Raw genomic sequence first — 14,356 nt, 5'->3', positions numbered from 1 at the left:
GCCAGGTCTCTGCCGACCTTAATGCCAAAATTTGGGGGGTGGGGGGGGGGCGTGGGTGCAGGAATTCTATCCAAACATCACTACACGTTTGTTACTAGTATCGCACAGCACAATTTCAGCTCCACAGTCGCTCATTTTACAGATTGTGGGGAGAAAGGCCTAATTGCAGTGGTTCGTTAATGATGGAACTACAACGGCTTCCGATCAGTCAGTACTCTGAGTCAATACACACAGAGCTTGCTGGATCCGTAGGAATGCTGCTGTTGCATGGCAGCCATATCCATCCTTACAAACAAAACGAGATTGTCAAGTTGCAATTTTTCTTGTAAATTGTAACCCCTCGATTGTGAAAACAAATTGATTTTAATTATCAAAATGGGCACTGGACCAAACATGTTTGATTTTCCCTTCTCTCACTCCTGGCCAATTGTAACACCGGGATCCACCGCTGTGTTTTGGTCTTACGAGGGAGCAATGGGGTTAAGAATGGGGTGTATGGGTGCATTCTGAGCCTCTTTTTATAAGTCCATAGAACTAGCTTTAGTCATGGCTCCGAGGTACTTCTCTCACCTCTGAGCCATAAGGTCATCAGATTAAGCACTACTGCACATAATCCAGGCTGATGTCTTTCAGATGAGACGTTAAACCGAGGCCCTGTCTGCTCTCTCAGTTGTAAAAGATCTCCTGGCTCTATTTCGAGGAAGAGCAGGGGAGTCCCCCCGGTGTCCTGGAAACATTTCATCATCATCATAGGCAGTCCCTCGGAGTCGAGGATGACTTGCTTCCACTGCAAAAGTGAGTTCTCAGGTGACTGAGGAGTCTAATGCAGGACCTTCAGTCTCTGTCACAGGTGGAGCAGATGGTGGTTGAAGGAAAGGATGGTCGGGGAGCCTGGGTTGAAACACGCTCCTTCCGCTGTCTGCTCTTGGTTTCTGCTTGTTCTTGGCGATGGAACTCAAGGTGCTCAGCGCCCTCCTGGAATCTCTTCATCCACTTTGGGCGGTCGTGGGCCTTGGACTCCCAGGTGTCGGTGGGGATTTTGCACTTTGTCAAGGAGGCTTTGAGGGTGTCCTTGAAATGTTTCCTCTGCCCACAAGGGGCTCGCTTGCCATATCGAAGCTCCACATAGAGCACTTGCTTTGGAAGTCTCGTGTCGGGCATGTGGACGATGTGGCCTGCCCAATGGAGCTGATCAAGCGTGGTCAATGCTTCGATGCTGGGGATGTTGGCGTGAGCGAGGACACTGATGTTGGTGCATCTGTCCTGCCAATGGATTTGTAGGATCTTGCGGAGGCAGCGCTGGTAGTGTTACTTCTCCAGCATTTCGGGTGTCTGCTGTATATAGTCCACGTCTCTGAGCCATATAGGAGCGTGGGTATCACTACTGCCCTGTAAACCATGAGCTTGGTACTGGATTTGAGGTCCTGGACTTCAAACACTCTCTTCCTCAGAAATCCAGAAATATTTATCCCTCAACCAACACCACAAAAAACAGATGATCTGATCTTTTATCCGGTTGGTATTTTGAGATCTTGCTGTGTCAATATTGTCTGCTACATTTCACACTTTTAAAAAAAAGTGTTCAATTGGCTGTGAAGCATTTGAGGTCATGAAAGGCTCTATATAAATGCAAGTTCTTTCTTTCTTCAGAACCCCTGGGAGACATACAGTAAAATCCACCCAGATACCTGCTTCTGGCTGCTATCCAGTGACCCATGCTAGACAGTTGGAGAATGTTACCTTTTAATATAACTTTTTTCAAGCAACTAACAAATTCCCTTTTTAAACAATCAAGAGTTTTATTACTTTTTCCCATCTTCCTGTTTTTTTCCATTGATGTTGACCAGCCTAGCTGGCACATATGTAAGGAAGTATTATGTGCTCAAGTCCTGAAGTGGGGCCTGAAAAGCTAATAGCTATGATATACAGCCAGAACAGTAGATTACAATCCTCTGGAACATATGGTAAGACTTTATAAGGACATGGTCAGATCACTCTTACTGTGTTCAGTTCTGGACAATCACACCACATAAAAGATAGCTATGCAATAGAAACGCTTGTGGATTCAAGCCCCACTTCAGAGACTTGAGCTCAAAAATCTAGGCTGACACCCCAGTGCCGTACTGAGGGAGTGCTGCACTGTTGAGGATGAGACATTAAATCGAGGCCCACCCGGTCTGCCCAGCTAGGTGGATGTAAAAGATCTCATGGCACTATTTGGTTGTTCTTCAAAACCCTTGGTTCATATCTCAAAGTAGGAATCACAGCCCAGACCAATAGCCCAGCACACAAAGTTTGGCTTCATTGTGCCAACCTTCTTCTCAATCTTCCTTGCTGCAAAGCTCCATCTCACATCCAACAAGCTCCCTGCTGGAGTGGAACTAAACTACAAAACCAGGGGGAACCTGTTCAACCTTCATCGTCTCCAGACCAGATCCAAGACTGTCCCAACCTCTGTCGTCGAACTACAGAATGCGGACGACGCATGCGTCTGTGCACATTCAGAGACTGAACTCCAAGTCACAGTTAACATCTTCACTGAGGCGTACAAAAGCATGGGTCTTACACTAAACATCTGTAAGACAAAGGTCCTCCACCAGTCTGACCCCGCCACACAGCAAAGGTACAGACAGGACTCTCGTGACTGTCAAGCAGTCTAATGAAGGCCAATCGGGCAACGTTGATGCCTCTGGAATGATAAACTAGCAAGACCTTCAGAAAAAGAGGGGAGAAAATGGCAGTCATTGGATCCATTACAACAGTGACTACATTCCAAAAAGTACTTCATTGGCTGTAAAGCACTTTGAGATACCCAGTGGTCATGAAAGGCGCTATATAAATCCAGTCTTTCTTTCTGTGGTCACAGTGATTAAATATAGAGCTTAGTTCCTAACAGGTCACAAGGCCAATTTACAAGTTACTAATAGCCTTGTTCCATTGCAACTCCTTGAAATACACTCCCATGGTCTTTCTTTTAATAACGCAATTAACACCATAATGTACGTTTATCCACAGTTCTCTACATGCTTCAGTGACCAAACCAATTTGAAATCTCTCCCAGCTGTTCAGTCTCTACATTTTTAATCTTTTTGACTCCTCATAATGTTTTTGATTTGCATAACAATTCCCTTTTAATTCCTTTCTAATGCCTAATAATCTGGATATTTTATCAATCGTTCAACTCCATTGACACTGAGTTCTCAGAATAGAAATTGATCATCAAAGATTATTTTCCATCTTTAGAGAAATTGCGTTCATTTCTATTAACTGAGGTATTTTACCCTTTTCCTGTTGAGCTTTTTATAATTTGGCTTCTTTTACATCTGATCCATTGAAGAGATTTGAAGTGTCTGAGACGTCCGGTGGCCGTGAAAGGCGCTATATAAATCCAGTCTTTCTTTCTGTGGTCACAGTGATTGAATATAGAGCTCAGCTCCTAACAGGTCACATGGTCAATTTACAAGTTACTAATACTTTATTAAACAACCCATTTACTGAGAACAAAATAGTTAAATAAGCACTTTTGTGTTTTCTTTCCAAACACTGCAATGTAATAAGACTTGCATTTATATAGCACCTTTCACAACCTCAGGATGTCCAAAAGCGCCTTACAAACAATAAAATACTTTTGAAGTGTAGTCACTGTTGTAATGTAGGAACTGAGGCGTACGAAAGAATGGGCGTTATGCTAAACATCCGTAAGAAAAAGGTCCTCCACCAGCTTGTCCTCAACGCACAGCACTGCCCCCCAGTCATCAAGATCCACGGCACGGCCCTGGACACCATGGACCACTTCCCATATCTCGGGAGCCTCCTATCAACAAGAGCAGGCATCGATGACGAGATCCAACACCGCCTCCAGTGCGCTAGTGCAGCTTTCGGTCGCCTGAGGAAAAGAGTGTTTGAAGACCAGGCCCTCAAAACTGCCACCAAGCTCATGGTCTACAGGGCTGTAGTAATACCCGCCCTCCTGTATGGCTCAGAGACATGGACCATGTACAGTAGACACCTCAAGTTTCTGGAGAAATATCACGAGCGATGTCTCCGCAAAATCTTACAAATCCCCTGGGAGGACAGGCGCACCAACATCAGTGTCCTCATTCAGGCCAACATCAGTGTCCTCATTCAGGCTAACAACTCCAGCAATGAAGCACTGACCACACTCGATCAGCTCCGCTGGACAGGCCACTTAGTCCGCATGCCAGACACGAGACTCCCAAAGCAAGTGATCTACTCGGAGCTCCTTCATGGCAAACGAGCCAAAGGTGGGCAGCGGAAACGCTACAAGGACACCCTCAAAGCCTCTCTGATAAAGTGCAACATCCCCACTGACACCTGGGAGTCCCTGGCCCAAGATCGCTCTAAGTGGAGGAAGTGCATCCGAGAGGGCGCTGAGCACCTCTAGTCTCAATGCCGAGAGCATGCAGAAATCAAGCGCAGACAGCGTAAAGAGCGCACGGCAAACCAGTCCCACCCACCCCTTCCCTCAACGACTATCTGTCCCACCTGTGTCAGGGACTGTGGCTCTCGTATTGGACTGTTCAGCTGCCAAAGAACTCACTTCAAGAGTGGGAGCAAGTCTTCCTCAATTCCGAGGGACTGCCTATGAGAGTGAGTAGGAAATGCGACAGCCAATTTGCGCACAGCAAAATCCTACAAACAACAATGTAATAATGACCAGATAATCAGTTTTAGCGATGTTGATTGAGGGATAAATATTGGCCAGAACACTGGGGATAACTCCCCTGTTCTTCTTCGAAATGGTGCCATGGAATCTTTTATGTTCGCCAGAGAGGGCAGACAGGGCCTCAGGTTAATGACTCATCCGAAAGACAGCACCTCCGACAGTGCAGCACTCCGTCAGCACTGCACTGGAGTGTCAGCCTAGATTTTCTTTTATGTGCTCAAGTTCCTGGAATGGGACTTGAACCCCAACCTTATGACTCTGCGACGAGAGTGCTACCCACTGAGCCACAGCTGACACTCAATCACATTAAATGGTATTGATAAATGGGTACTAAAACAAAAATGAAAGCATAATTGACTTAATCAGGAAGAACTTCTTCACTCAGTGACAAAAATTGTTTCGAATATTCTGGGATAGTAGAGATAAGAATTTTGGGGATTGTCATATTTCAGGAGTTTCAATCTTTCTTTGTCTTCTTGGAAAGGATTTGGAAATGGGCTATGATCGAGTGATGTGCTTTCTAAATCTGTGTGAAAGCAGTGAGGCTAAATTTCCACAGCGATTCTCCTAATCGTCGACTGTAACTTAGGTGGAAGATCCGCAGAAGTCCTGGAAAAGTGGTGTAGACATTTACTGCGAAAATAGAGAGTAAGGGGACACACGGGAATGAGTCAGCTGGGGAGGAATCCTGCGCTAACAAGGGGAATCGCACACATCTCAAGCCATGGAAACTCGGGCAAGCCATTAATAGTGTGGCACATTTAGGGCCTCAATTTGATGAAGGTCCCCGCCCGCCCAAGTGCTGCCCAAAGGACCGCCATTGGCCGCCGAGGTCCCTGGCGGTTCTTTGGGCGGGATATTCATTAAGAAGGTCTCTCAAAGGTCGGCGGGTGGCAAATGAGCGACGTACGCCGCCAATCTGGGTGACAGCCGGCGGGAGCTCCCAATCTCGGCGGCAGAGGCGCTTGCCACCCAAGTGCCGCCGAGGATGGAGTCGGGCCCACGGAGGGTCGAAGAGCTGGAAAGAAAAAGCATCAACAAAAAAAAAAACAACTGAAGACCTTCAGGGGGCCCCATCCGGGTAAATCCCTGTAAAGAAATAAATTACAAAAAGTTCACTAACTTTTCCTTCAGCACCTTCCTACTTACCGTCGGGGACAGACCAGCCTCCAGCCAGCGGCCCACCCCCGTTCTGCCGCCGAGTCCTGTCGATTCCCGCCCGCATGAATATCACATCTCAGTGGGCGGGAGCTCAGTTGCGCGATTCGGCCGTCCGCTGATGTCGACGGGCGCTCCCCGGCGGCTCTCCCCTCCAGCCCGCTCCAGGCCACCTCGAAAGTGGCACTGGGCGGTTCAAGCAGAGGAATGTCAGTGGCAGTGGGCTATACATTCATCAATTTCAGCCCTTTGAATTTTAATTTTTCTTGTTCTCAGGGAGGATGCTATAGTTAATCGAATCAAGGTAAGATCTGAAAGCATTGTTACTCTGCACACTTGCTGGCTGTAAAATAAAGCGGCTTAACGATTCACATCTGGCCTCGTCCCGCATAGGCGTGTGACAGACATGGTATCCAGTTCCAAACACAGGGTATTGTTAAACTCCTGGGTGATATTGTCCTACAATTTGATATTGGGCTTTATGGGCACAGTCGGCAAGATAAGACGCTTGGATCACTTAATGGAAGTGACCAGCATCCGTGTACTCAAGAGAATATCTATGGTAGACCTTGAAGCTGCAACAGGGCTTTTCAAAACACAACTGGAATGCTAAAACAGCACAGTTAGAATGCTAAAAGGAAGAGTTTCAATGAAACAAATGTCCTTTTTTCACCCTTGACTTTTTTTATGGTCCTGTGTTTATCTCCTGGGCCTGATGACAATTCACATACCTCTATCCCGATAACAGCCATACCTCTTATTGCTTTAGACAAGTATATATCTCAATGAGCTGATTTGCAGTGAGTGCATGGGCTTACACTTTGTGAAATGGAACAGAAAAACACTTTAAAAATCCATGAAATCAATCACTATTTCACACTGTTGTGAGCTTGATGCTAATGGTGTGTTTAGAGTGATTGGTTTAATTCATTTTATTTTACTGATCTCTTTCCCTCTCCCTGCTATGGCTAACGGCTACTGGACGCTGGTGACACTTCATCAATCGCAATTCACTGGAGGTGTTTAACACTGTGCTGAGCGATCTGTTCTGGCTCTGTGTCCATCTCGTGCTCTGTTTTGCTGTCTTTTCACTGTTTGATATGGTGAGAGGAGTTGGGCAGTCCCCATTTCACGTTCTTTCTTTTAATTCTCTTTCCACTTACCCTTTAAGCCTGACCCCACTAAAGAACTTTTGGGGTTATTTAAAAATCCTGTACATTGGTTGCAGTAGATTGAGGACGCAGCTTATGCGTTGAGTTTTACAGTGATGTGATCACCTATTAAAACGTTCTGAAAGGGCTCCAGTCTGTGACTTTCTGCTCCCTCGGCCCACTAAATAATATTTTTCCTTGGTACGCACTTGAAAAATAGTCAATCTGAAACCTGGTGCAGGAAACTTTCGATTCCTCCCCACCCCACCTCAGTGCTGTACTTTAAGAAATTGTCACTATTCTTTGTAGAAGGAAGGGAGGGAGGGAAGGAAGGGAAGGAAAGGGGAAAAGAGGAATTTATTTATTTACTTATTTATTTATATATGTATATTCATGACCACCGGCCGTCTCGAAGTACTTTACAGCCAATGAAGTACTTTTGGTGTAGTCACTGTTGTAATGTGGGAAATGCGACAGCCAATTTGCGCACAGCAAGCTCCCACAAACAGCAATGCGATAATGACCAGGTAATCTGTTTTAGTGATGTTGATTTGAAAAAGACTTTAGTCTGGAATCTAAGCTGCTCATCTCACAAGAGACACTCACCAACATACCTCTCAATGTGTTAAAGGGGGTGGAATTCAAGGTGGCAGGGAACCAGTTGAATCTGCCAGTTTGGGATTATTTGCGGGGTGTTGCTGCTTTTCTCAGCAGTGCTCAGGATGTCCCAGACGGTTGAATATTTTGCCTCCCCACCTGTTACTGCTGTCCTCCTTGGTGTTGTTTTGTCATGTAATAAATTACTGACACGATTATGCCAGCTCCCACTTGACTGCCCCAGATACAAATTAAAAATAATATTAAAGTCAGCAGTTGTATCCCTTGCTTACTTTGACATTGAGACATTGGACAAGGCCCGTAGCTCATCGGGGAATGGGAGGAGAGAGCGCTCGATCACATGGGAGAGGGGCAGGAGCTGTCATTGGCCACTTGCCTAATGGAGGGGGGCGGGGGCAGGAAATTGAGCGTTCCTGATACCATTTAAAGGCAGCCTGTACTTTGGCAGCATGCAACTTAAATCGATTTTCAGTACTGAAAGCGGCAGGAAGAGCTGGTGCCGGAAGGGCCCCCAGACTTTAAGAACATAAGAAATAGGAGCAGGAGTAGGCCATTTGGCCCCTCGAGCCTGCTCCGCCATTCACTAAGATCATGGCTGATCTGATCATGGACTCAGTTCCACTGCCCTGCCCGCTCCCCATAACCCTATATTCCCTTATCGCTCAAAAATCTATCTCGGCCTTAAATATATTCAAAAAACCAGCCTCCACAGCTCTCTGGGGCAGAGAATTCCATAGATTTACAACCCTCTGAAATTCCTCCTCATCTCAGTTTTAAATGGGCGGCCCCTTATTCTGAGACTATGTCCCCTAGTTTTAGTTTCCCCTATGAGTGGAAATATCCTCTCTGCATACACCTTGCTGAGCCCCCTCATTATCTTATACGTTTCAATAAGATCATCTCTCATTCTTCTGAACTCCAATGTGTATAGACCCAACCTACTCAACCTATCTTCATAAGTCAACCCCCTCATCTCCGGAATCAACCTAGCGAACCTTCTCTGAACAGCTTCCAATGCAAGTATATCCCTCCTTTAATACGGAGACCAAGACTGTACGCAGTACTCTAGGTGTGGTCTCACCAATACCCTGCACAATTGTAGCAGGACTTCTCTGCTTTTATACTCTATCCCCCTTGCAATAAAGGCCAACATTCCATTTGCCTTCCTGATTACTTGCTGTACCTGCATTCTCACTTTTCAGATGCCTTCAGGGGCTTTGAGAGCATCGCATCTCTCCTGCACTCTGTTCTGGTGCAGAGCAGGGTGAGTGCTGTGGTTCAGCCCCACGAGAATGGCAGTGGCTCCATTGGCGAGGCACATGCAGCCCTCCCTCAGGATGACAGGACACCTGGTCTTCCACCAGCCTCTCTGTTGGTGCCAGACAGCCAGCTGGCGCACATCACCACGGCCCACACCTAGAGACAGCAATCTCCAGCTCGGCCCTCTATGGCTACAGCTCTTCGAAGTTGCCCATGCCGGCCATCTCACGTGCCCTTGGTGAGGAAGTTCACCGGCCTTCCCCCCGCCCCCCCCCCCCCTCAAGCCGCAGTCACAGTGTGCAAGCTCACTTCAGAAGGCCGAGGGCTTGTTCAAACAGAGCTCTGCTGGAGGCATGGCTCTGACTGTCGCGCTCCATGGGGTCTGTCTTCGGGTTCCTGGCCGGTGGGCAGGGGATAGTCTTTATCCCCAAGCAACCAGCCTAATGGTCTGGGTGGACGAGAGGGGTAATTGAGGACTGGCACAGGGTAAAGGCTACTGCCAGGATAACAGGCACATTAGAAACGCATACAAAATTGACAGACTGAAATAGAGCAGCTGGTCCAACAAGCTTCCCCCACACCGTGACTACCAGGGCATCATGACTAAATACTTCCTCCCTCTCCTCCATCTCCCACACCCCACAACCACCTCCCCACCCCACCACATCCCACTCCCCGCAGCTAGGTAATCTCCTGGGAGAGGCAAAAGAAAATGAGAAATAGACAAAGCTTCACTCCACCTCACTCTTGCAGGCACCAGCTTGCCTTCTAGGCTGACACACCCAGTGCATTGCTGAGGGAGTGCTGCACTGTCAGCTGAGACGTTAAACTGAGGTCCCTTCTGGCCGCTCAGGTAGATGTAAAAGATCCCACGACACTGTTTCGAAGAAGAGCAGGGGAGTTCTCCCCGGTGTCCTGGCCAATATTTATCCCTCAATCAACATAACAGAAACAGATGATCTGGTCATTATCACATTGCCGTTTGTGGGAGCTTGCTGTGCACAAATTGGCTGCCGTGTTTCCTACATTACAACAGTGACTACACTTCCAAAAGTACTTCATTGGCTGTAAAGCGCTTTGAGATGTCCAGTGGCCATGAAAGGCGCTATATAAATGCAAGCCTTTTTGTTTTTCTTTTAGTTCAGTGGGTAAGCTAGAAGGTCTTCACTGGGTGATGCACCCCGCACGTGCCCAAGAGCAAGGGGCAGGGGGATTGGACGTCCCCAGGACTAGCTCGCTGGAGACTTGCACAATATGTGCCAGTTGTCGTACACCAGTCAGACATTCAGGGAGCGGAATCCCTTCGTGTTCACAGGGGCATGGCAGGGGACAAAGTACCTTTGTTGCATTTGGTGCTCGCCTACAATCGGTCTGGGAATCCCTGGCTGACCAGATGGAGCGAGCAAGGCAATGCGGGCCCTGTCAGTGACGCCTTGCTTGCAGATTAAGGTACCGAGTCTGGGATAGGCACCGTTACACAGTGTAACCAAGGAATAATGTAAATGAAATAGCGACGTGCGTTACGAAGCTGCTTTCTTCAGTCAGTTCATTCAGTGTCGCACGTTACAATTTCTCAGATCTATTGTAGGCAAGTAGCAACTCTAACAAAGGTACTTTGTCCCCTTTCGTGCCCCTGTGAACGTTTCCTCTCAATCACATTTTTCTTTCCTTTAAAAAGAAACTCGAGACGGCAGTCACTTATTTACAGCTTCAGCGATGTTCTCAGGAGACAAGTAGCAGTAAAAGTTATCTGTCCTGCTGCTAACTCTCCTGGCCCAATTGAAGAGAGGTTCGAAACGCGGAGAAACAGAATCAATTCACAGCTGGATGAATCGCTTCCTTCTCGAGTCACAGGCAAGCTGCTCCCTACAATGTATTCTTTGTGCTTCAGACCCTGCCAATAATTCAGACTTGACTTGTCCGACAGAAAAGCAGCAGTATATATTCACTTGTCCAAGCATTGCAGACAGATGGGCAGCTGGCTAGTTGTTATTTTTTTTCTCCCCTGCCAGTAGGTCACCAGGGTGAGATACCCACATAAAAGAAGAAAATACAAAGGTACAATTGACTACGCCAAGTGGTCAGAAGCACATAGCAACAGGAGTTGGCCATATAGCCCCTCGAGCCTGTTTCGCCATTCAGTGAGATCATGGCTAATCTGTGGCCTAACTCCATATATGGTCCCAGGTGACATCCCTGGTCTGTGCTGGGTTAGATGACCATTGCTGAAGGGGGGATGGGATAGGGGGGATGGGATGGGGGGGGATTGGGGGGATGATATGGGGGGGCGGGGATGGGGGGATTTGGGGGGGATGATATGGGGGGGAGATGGGGGGGTTGTTGGGGGTTTGGGGGGGGATGATATGGGGGAGACGGGGATGGGGGTGGGGAGGTGATGGGGGGGTTGTTGGGGGGTTGGGGGGGGCAAAGGGTAGGGGCTCTACAAATGCCTTTAGCGAGCAGAACTACTAGCCAAGGTTCTGCTCCCAATTACTACGTAGTGACCTCATTGTGCCGGAAAGTGTGGAAATCAAATGAGCATCTGATGTTACCCATGATTGAACAGACAGGTGCCACTGGCTGCCTGGGCTGGCCTGTGTCAAATGGTCACTTGGCTATGATACCGAGGAGGGGCTGCTGGTTGCTCTGGAACTGTTCCCTCAGTGGCCCATTCAAAAGTCTGCACAGGCGCAGTTTATTCGGCTAACTGGCTGCACGGGACCTCCAGAGCGTTGCGCAGCTGTGCGATTTAAAGAGGACGCTGGTGACATTTCTCTGCCCATCATTTTAATGCAGTGCTTTTCACCTGCTTATTGTTAGAGGAGTGGAAGATGCCTGTGCGTGAGTTCTTTTAACACGGGGTGGTCGTTGCACACCAGCTACCACACGTGCTTAGCTAAGCAATGTCTTGGTTGAGTGTCAAGGGGGTCTGAGACGACTGGAGACCAGGCACTGCTGTATGGGCCTAGTTGCCTACGGCAAGGTGTTGGCCGCAGGCTCGGCGCTGAGTCGAGCCCTTGATGGTAGGTGGTCCAAGGCTTGGTTGGGCAGGCATTGGGAGGGTCAGTGGCCCACTGGGGTTCAGAGTGGGAGGTCGGGGGGGGTCACAGCCCTCCAGCGGCGGGCCTTCACTCCTCCAGCGGCGATCGAATGTCTGAATTCATCCTCCAATATCGGCAACAGTGATTCTCGGCCTCTTTTGCAGGAAATTAAACTGTTGCTCTTGTAGTTGGTTTAGTGGGAGGGCTAACGTCAAAACAAAGATACATTTCCAGCGGAGAACTTGTTACCTTCTTTAATGCCAGATTCAAAAGGTTTAAAGAAGCGGTTTGCCGAAAGGTCATCAACTTGAATCGTTAACCTCTCCTCCTCGATGACGGCTGGACCTCTCCTTCCCCACAAGTGACCTCCTCCTCCTCCAGCAATGACTGGAACTCTCCTTCTCCTCCAGCACGTGGTGAGCATCATGGCTGTGACCCCCCCCGGACCTGCTTATTATAAGCAGGATGATACCTTCAATTTAACACCTTTTATTAATACGGTGGACAAGGAAAATCGGACGAACGTGTGAATTCGTCCTCCAATATCAGCAACAGTGATTCTTGGCCTCCTCTTTTGCAGGAAATTAAACTGTTGCTCTTGTAGTTGCTTTAGTGGGAGGGCTTACATCAAAATAAAGATACATTTCCAGCGGAGAACTTATTACCTTCTTTAATGCCAGACTCAAAAGGTTTAAAGAAGCAGTTTGCCGAAAGGACGTCAACTTGAATTGTTAACCCTTTATTTCATTCTCCACAGATGCTGCCTGACCTGCTGAGTGTTTCCAACATTTTCTGTTTTTATTTCAGATTTTAAACCACCCACATTTTTTTAGAAGCATTTGGGAGTGAATGGAATGTGTGACGCTCATCACAATTAATTAGCACCGAGGGCTGAGGCAGATTGCATAGTCTAAATAGCCAGTTTTGATGTGAAGGTTGGGGAAGCGTGCTGACCTTAACTTTGCACTTTAATTAGGGCAGCGTTTGAACTGGTTAGTGAGGTAATGGGAAGCTATTGCCTCAATCAGTGAGATGCAATGCATGACTCACGGACTGAAACTAAAGCAAATACCAGCTAATGGATGGCAGCCCGAGTCATTCAGCAGCTGTCCAGTCAGTGGTGACACTCTCCTACCCTATCAGAATCTGAACAAAAAATGAAAAATCTTCGAGGAAGGATGTTCTTGCTATTGAGGGAGTGCAACGCAGGTTCGCCAGACTGATTCCCGGGATGGCAGGACTGACATATGAGGAGAGACTGGATCAACTGGGCCTCTATTCACTGGAGTTTAGAAGAATGAGAGGGGATCTCATAGAAACATATTAAATTCTGACAGGACTGGACAGGTTAGATGCAGGAAGAATGTTCCCAATGTTGGGGAAGTCCAGAACTGGGGGTCACAGTCTAAGGATAAGGGGTAAGCCATTTAGGAGCGAGATGAGGAAAAAAGTCTTCACTCAAAGAGTGGTTAACCGGTGGAATTCTCTACCGCAGAGAGTTGTTGATGCCAGTTCGTTGGATATATTCAAGAGGGAGTTAGATATGGCCCTTGCGGCTAAAGGGATCAGAGGGTATGGAGAGAAAGCAGGAAAGGGGTACTGAGGTGAATGATCAGCCATGATCATATTGAATGGTGGTGCAGGCTCGAAGGGCCGAATGGCCTACTCCTGCACCTACTTTCTATGTTTCTGTGTTTCTCTGACATCACCAGTCAGCCAGCATCTGAAAGAGAAATGGCAGGTTAATGTCTCGGGATCTGATGAAGCGTCTCATCACATAGCACCTCAAGTCTGAATGAGCCTATATTCTCTGAGTTTAGAAGAATGAGAGATGATCTCATTGAAACATATAACATTCTTAGAGGGCTTCACCGGGTCGAGGGTGAGAGGCTGTTTCCCTGGCTAGAAAGTCTAGAACTAGGGGTCATACCCTCAGGATAAGGGGTCGGCCATTTAGTACTGAGATGAGAAGAAATGTCTTCACTTAGTGGGTTGTGAATCTTTGGAATTCTCTACCCCAAAGGGCTGTGGATGCTCAGTTGTTGAGTATATTTAAGGCCGGGATCAATAGATTTTTTGATATTAAGGGATATAGGGCTTTGGCAGGAAAGTGGAGTTGAGGTAGATGATCAGCCATGATCCCATTGAATGGCAGCGCAGGCTTGAGGGGCCATCTGACCTACTCCTGCTCCTGTATCCTATGTTCTTATTAACCCCACTTTCCCTTTTGGATGCTGATTGACCTGCACTGTCATCAAAGCACTTTCTATTTTTATTTCGAATTAAGATCTAAATTGCGGATAAATGGTGGAGCAGAGTGGCGGCGAAACGGCAATGACTGAATGACAGTGGGCTCCCTCCACTCACCCCAGTTCCAAGCTGAGCAGAGTCCAGGCTATTTCTCACTGGGCTCAAATGGCTGTGTTTTAATTCAGATTCGG

The 14,356-nt window shown here is 47.6% G+C and overlaps 1 protein-coding gene across 1 annotated transcript in view; it reads left to right on the top strand.

Moving 5' to 3' along the window:
• The window catches only part of LOC139229384 (transmembrane protein 79-like), a 34,212-nt gene that overhangs the window by 1,455 nt on the left and 18,401 nt on the right, over positions 1-14,356 (top strand). The gene's annotated exons all lie outside the window — the stretch shown is intronic.

This window comes from Pristiophorus japonicus, chromosome 18 (assembly GCF_044704955.1).
Source record: "Pristiophorus japonicus isolate sPriJap1 chromosome 18, sPriJap1.hap1, whole genome shotgun sequence".
Taxonomy (NCBI): domain Eukaryota; kingdom Metazoa; phylum Chordata; class Chondrichthyes; family Pristiophoridae; genus Pristiophorus; species Pristiophorus japonicus.
This window is presented reverse-complemented; position numbering and strand designations above follow the sequence as displayed.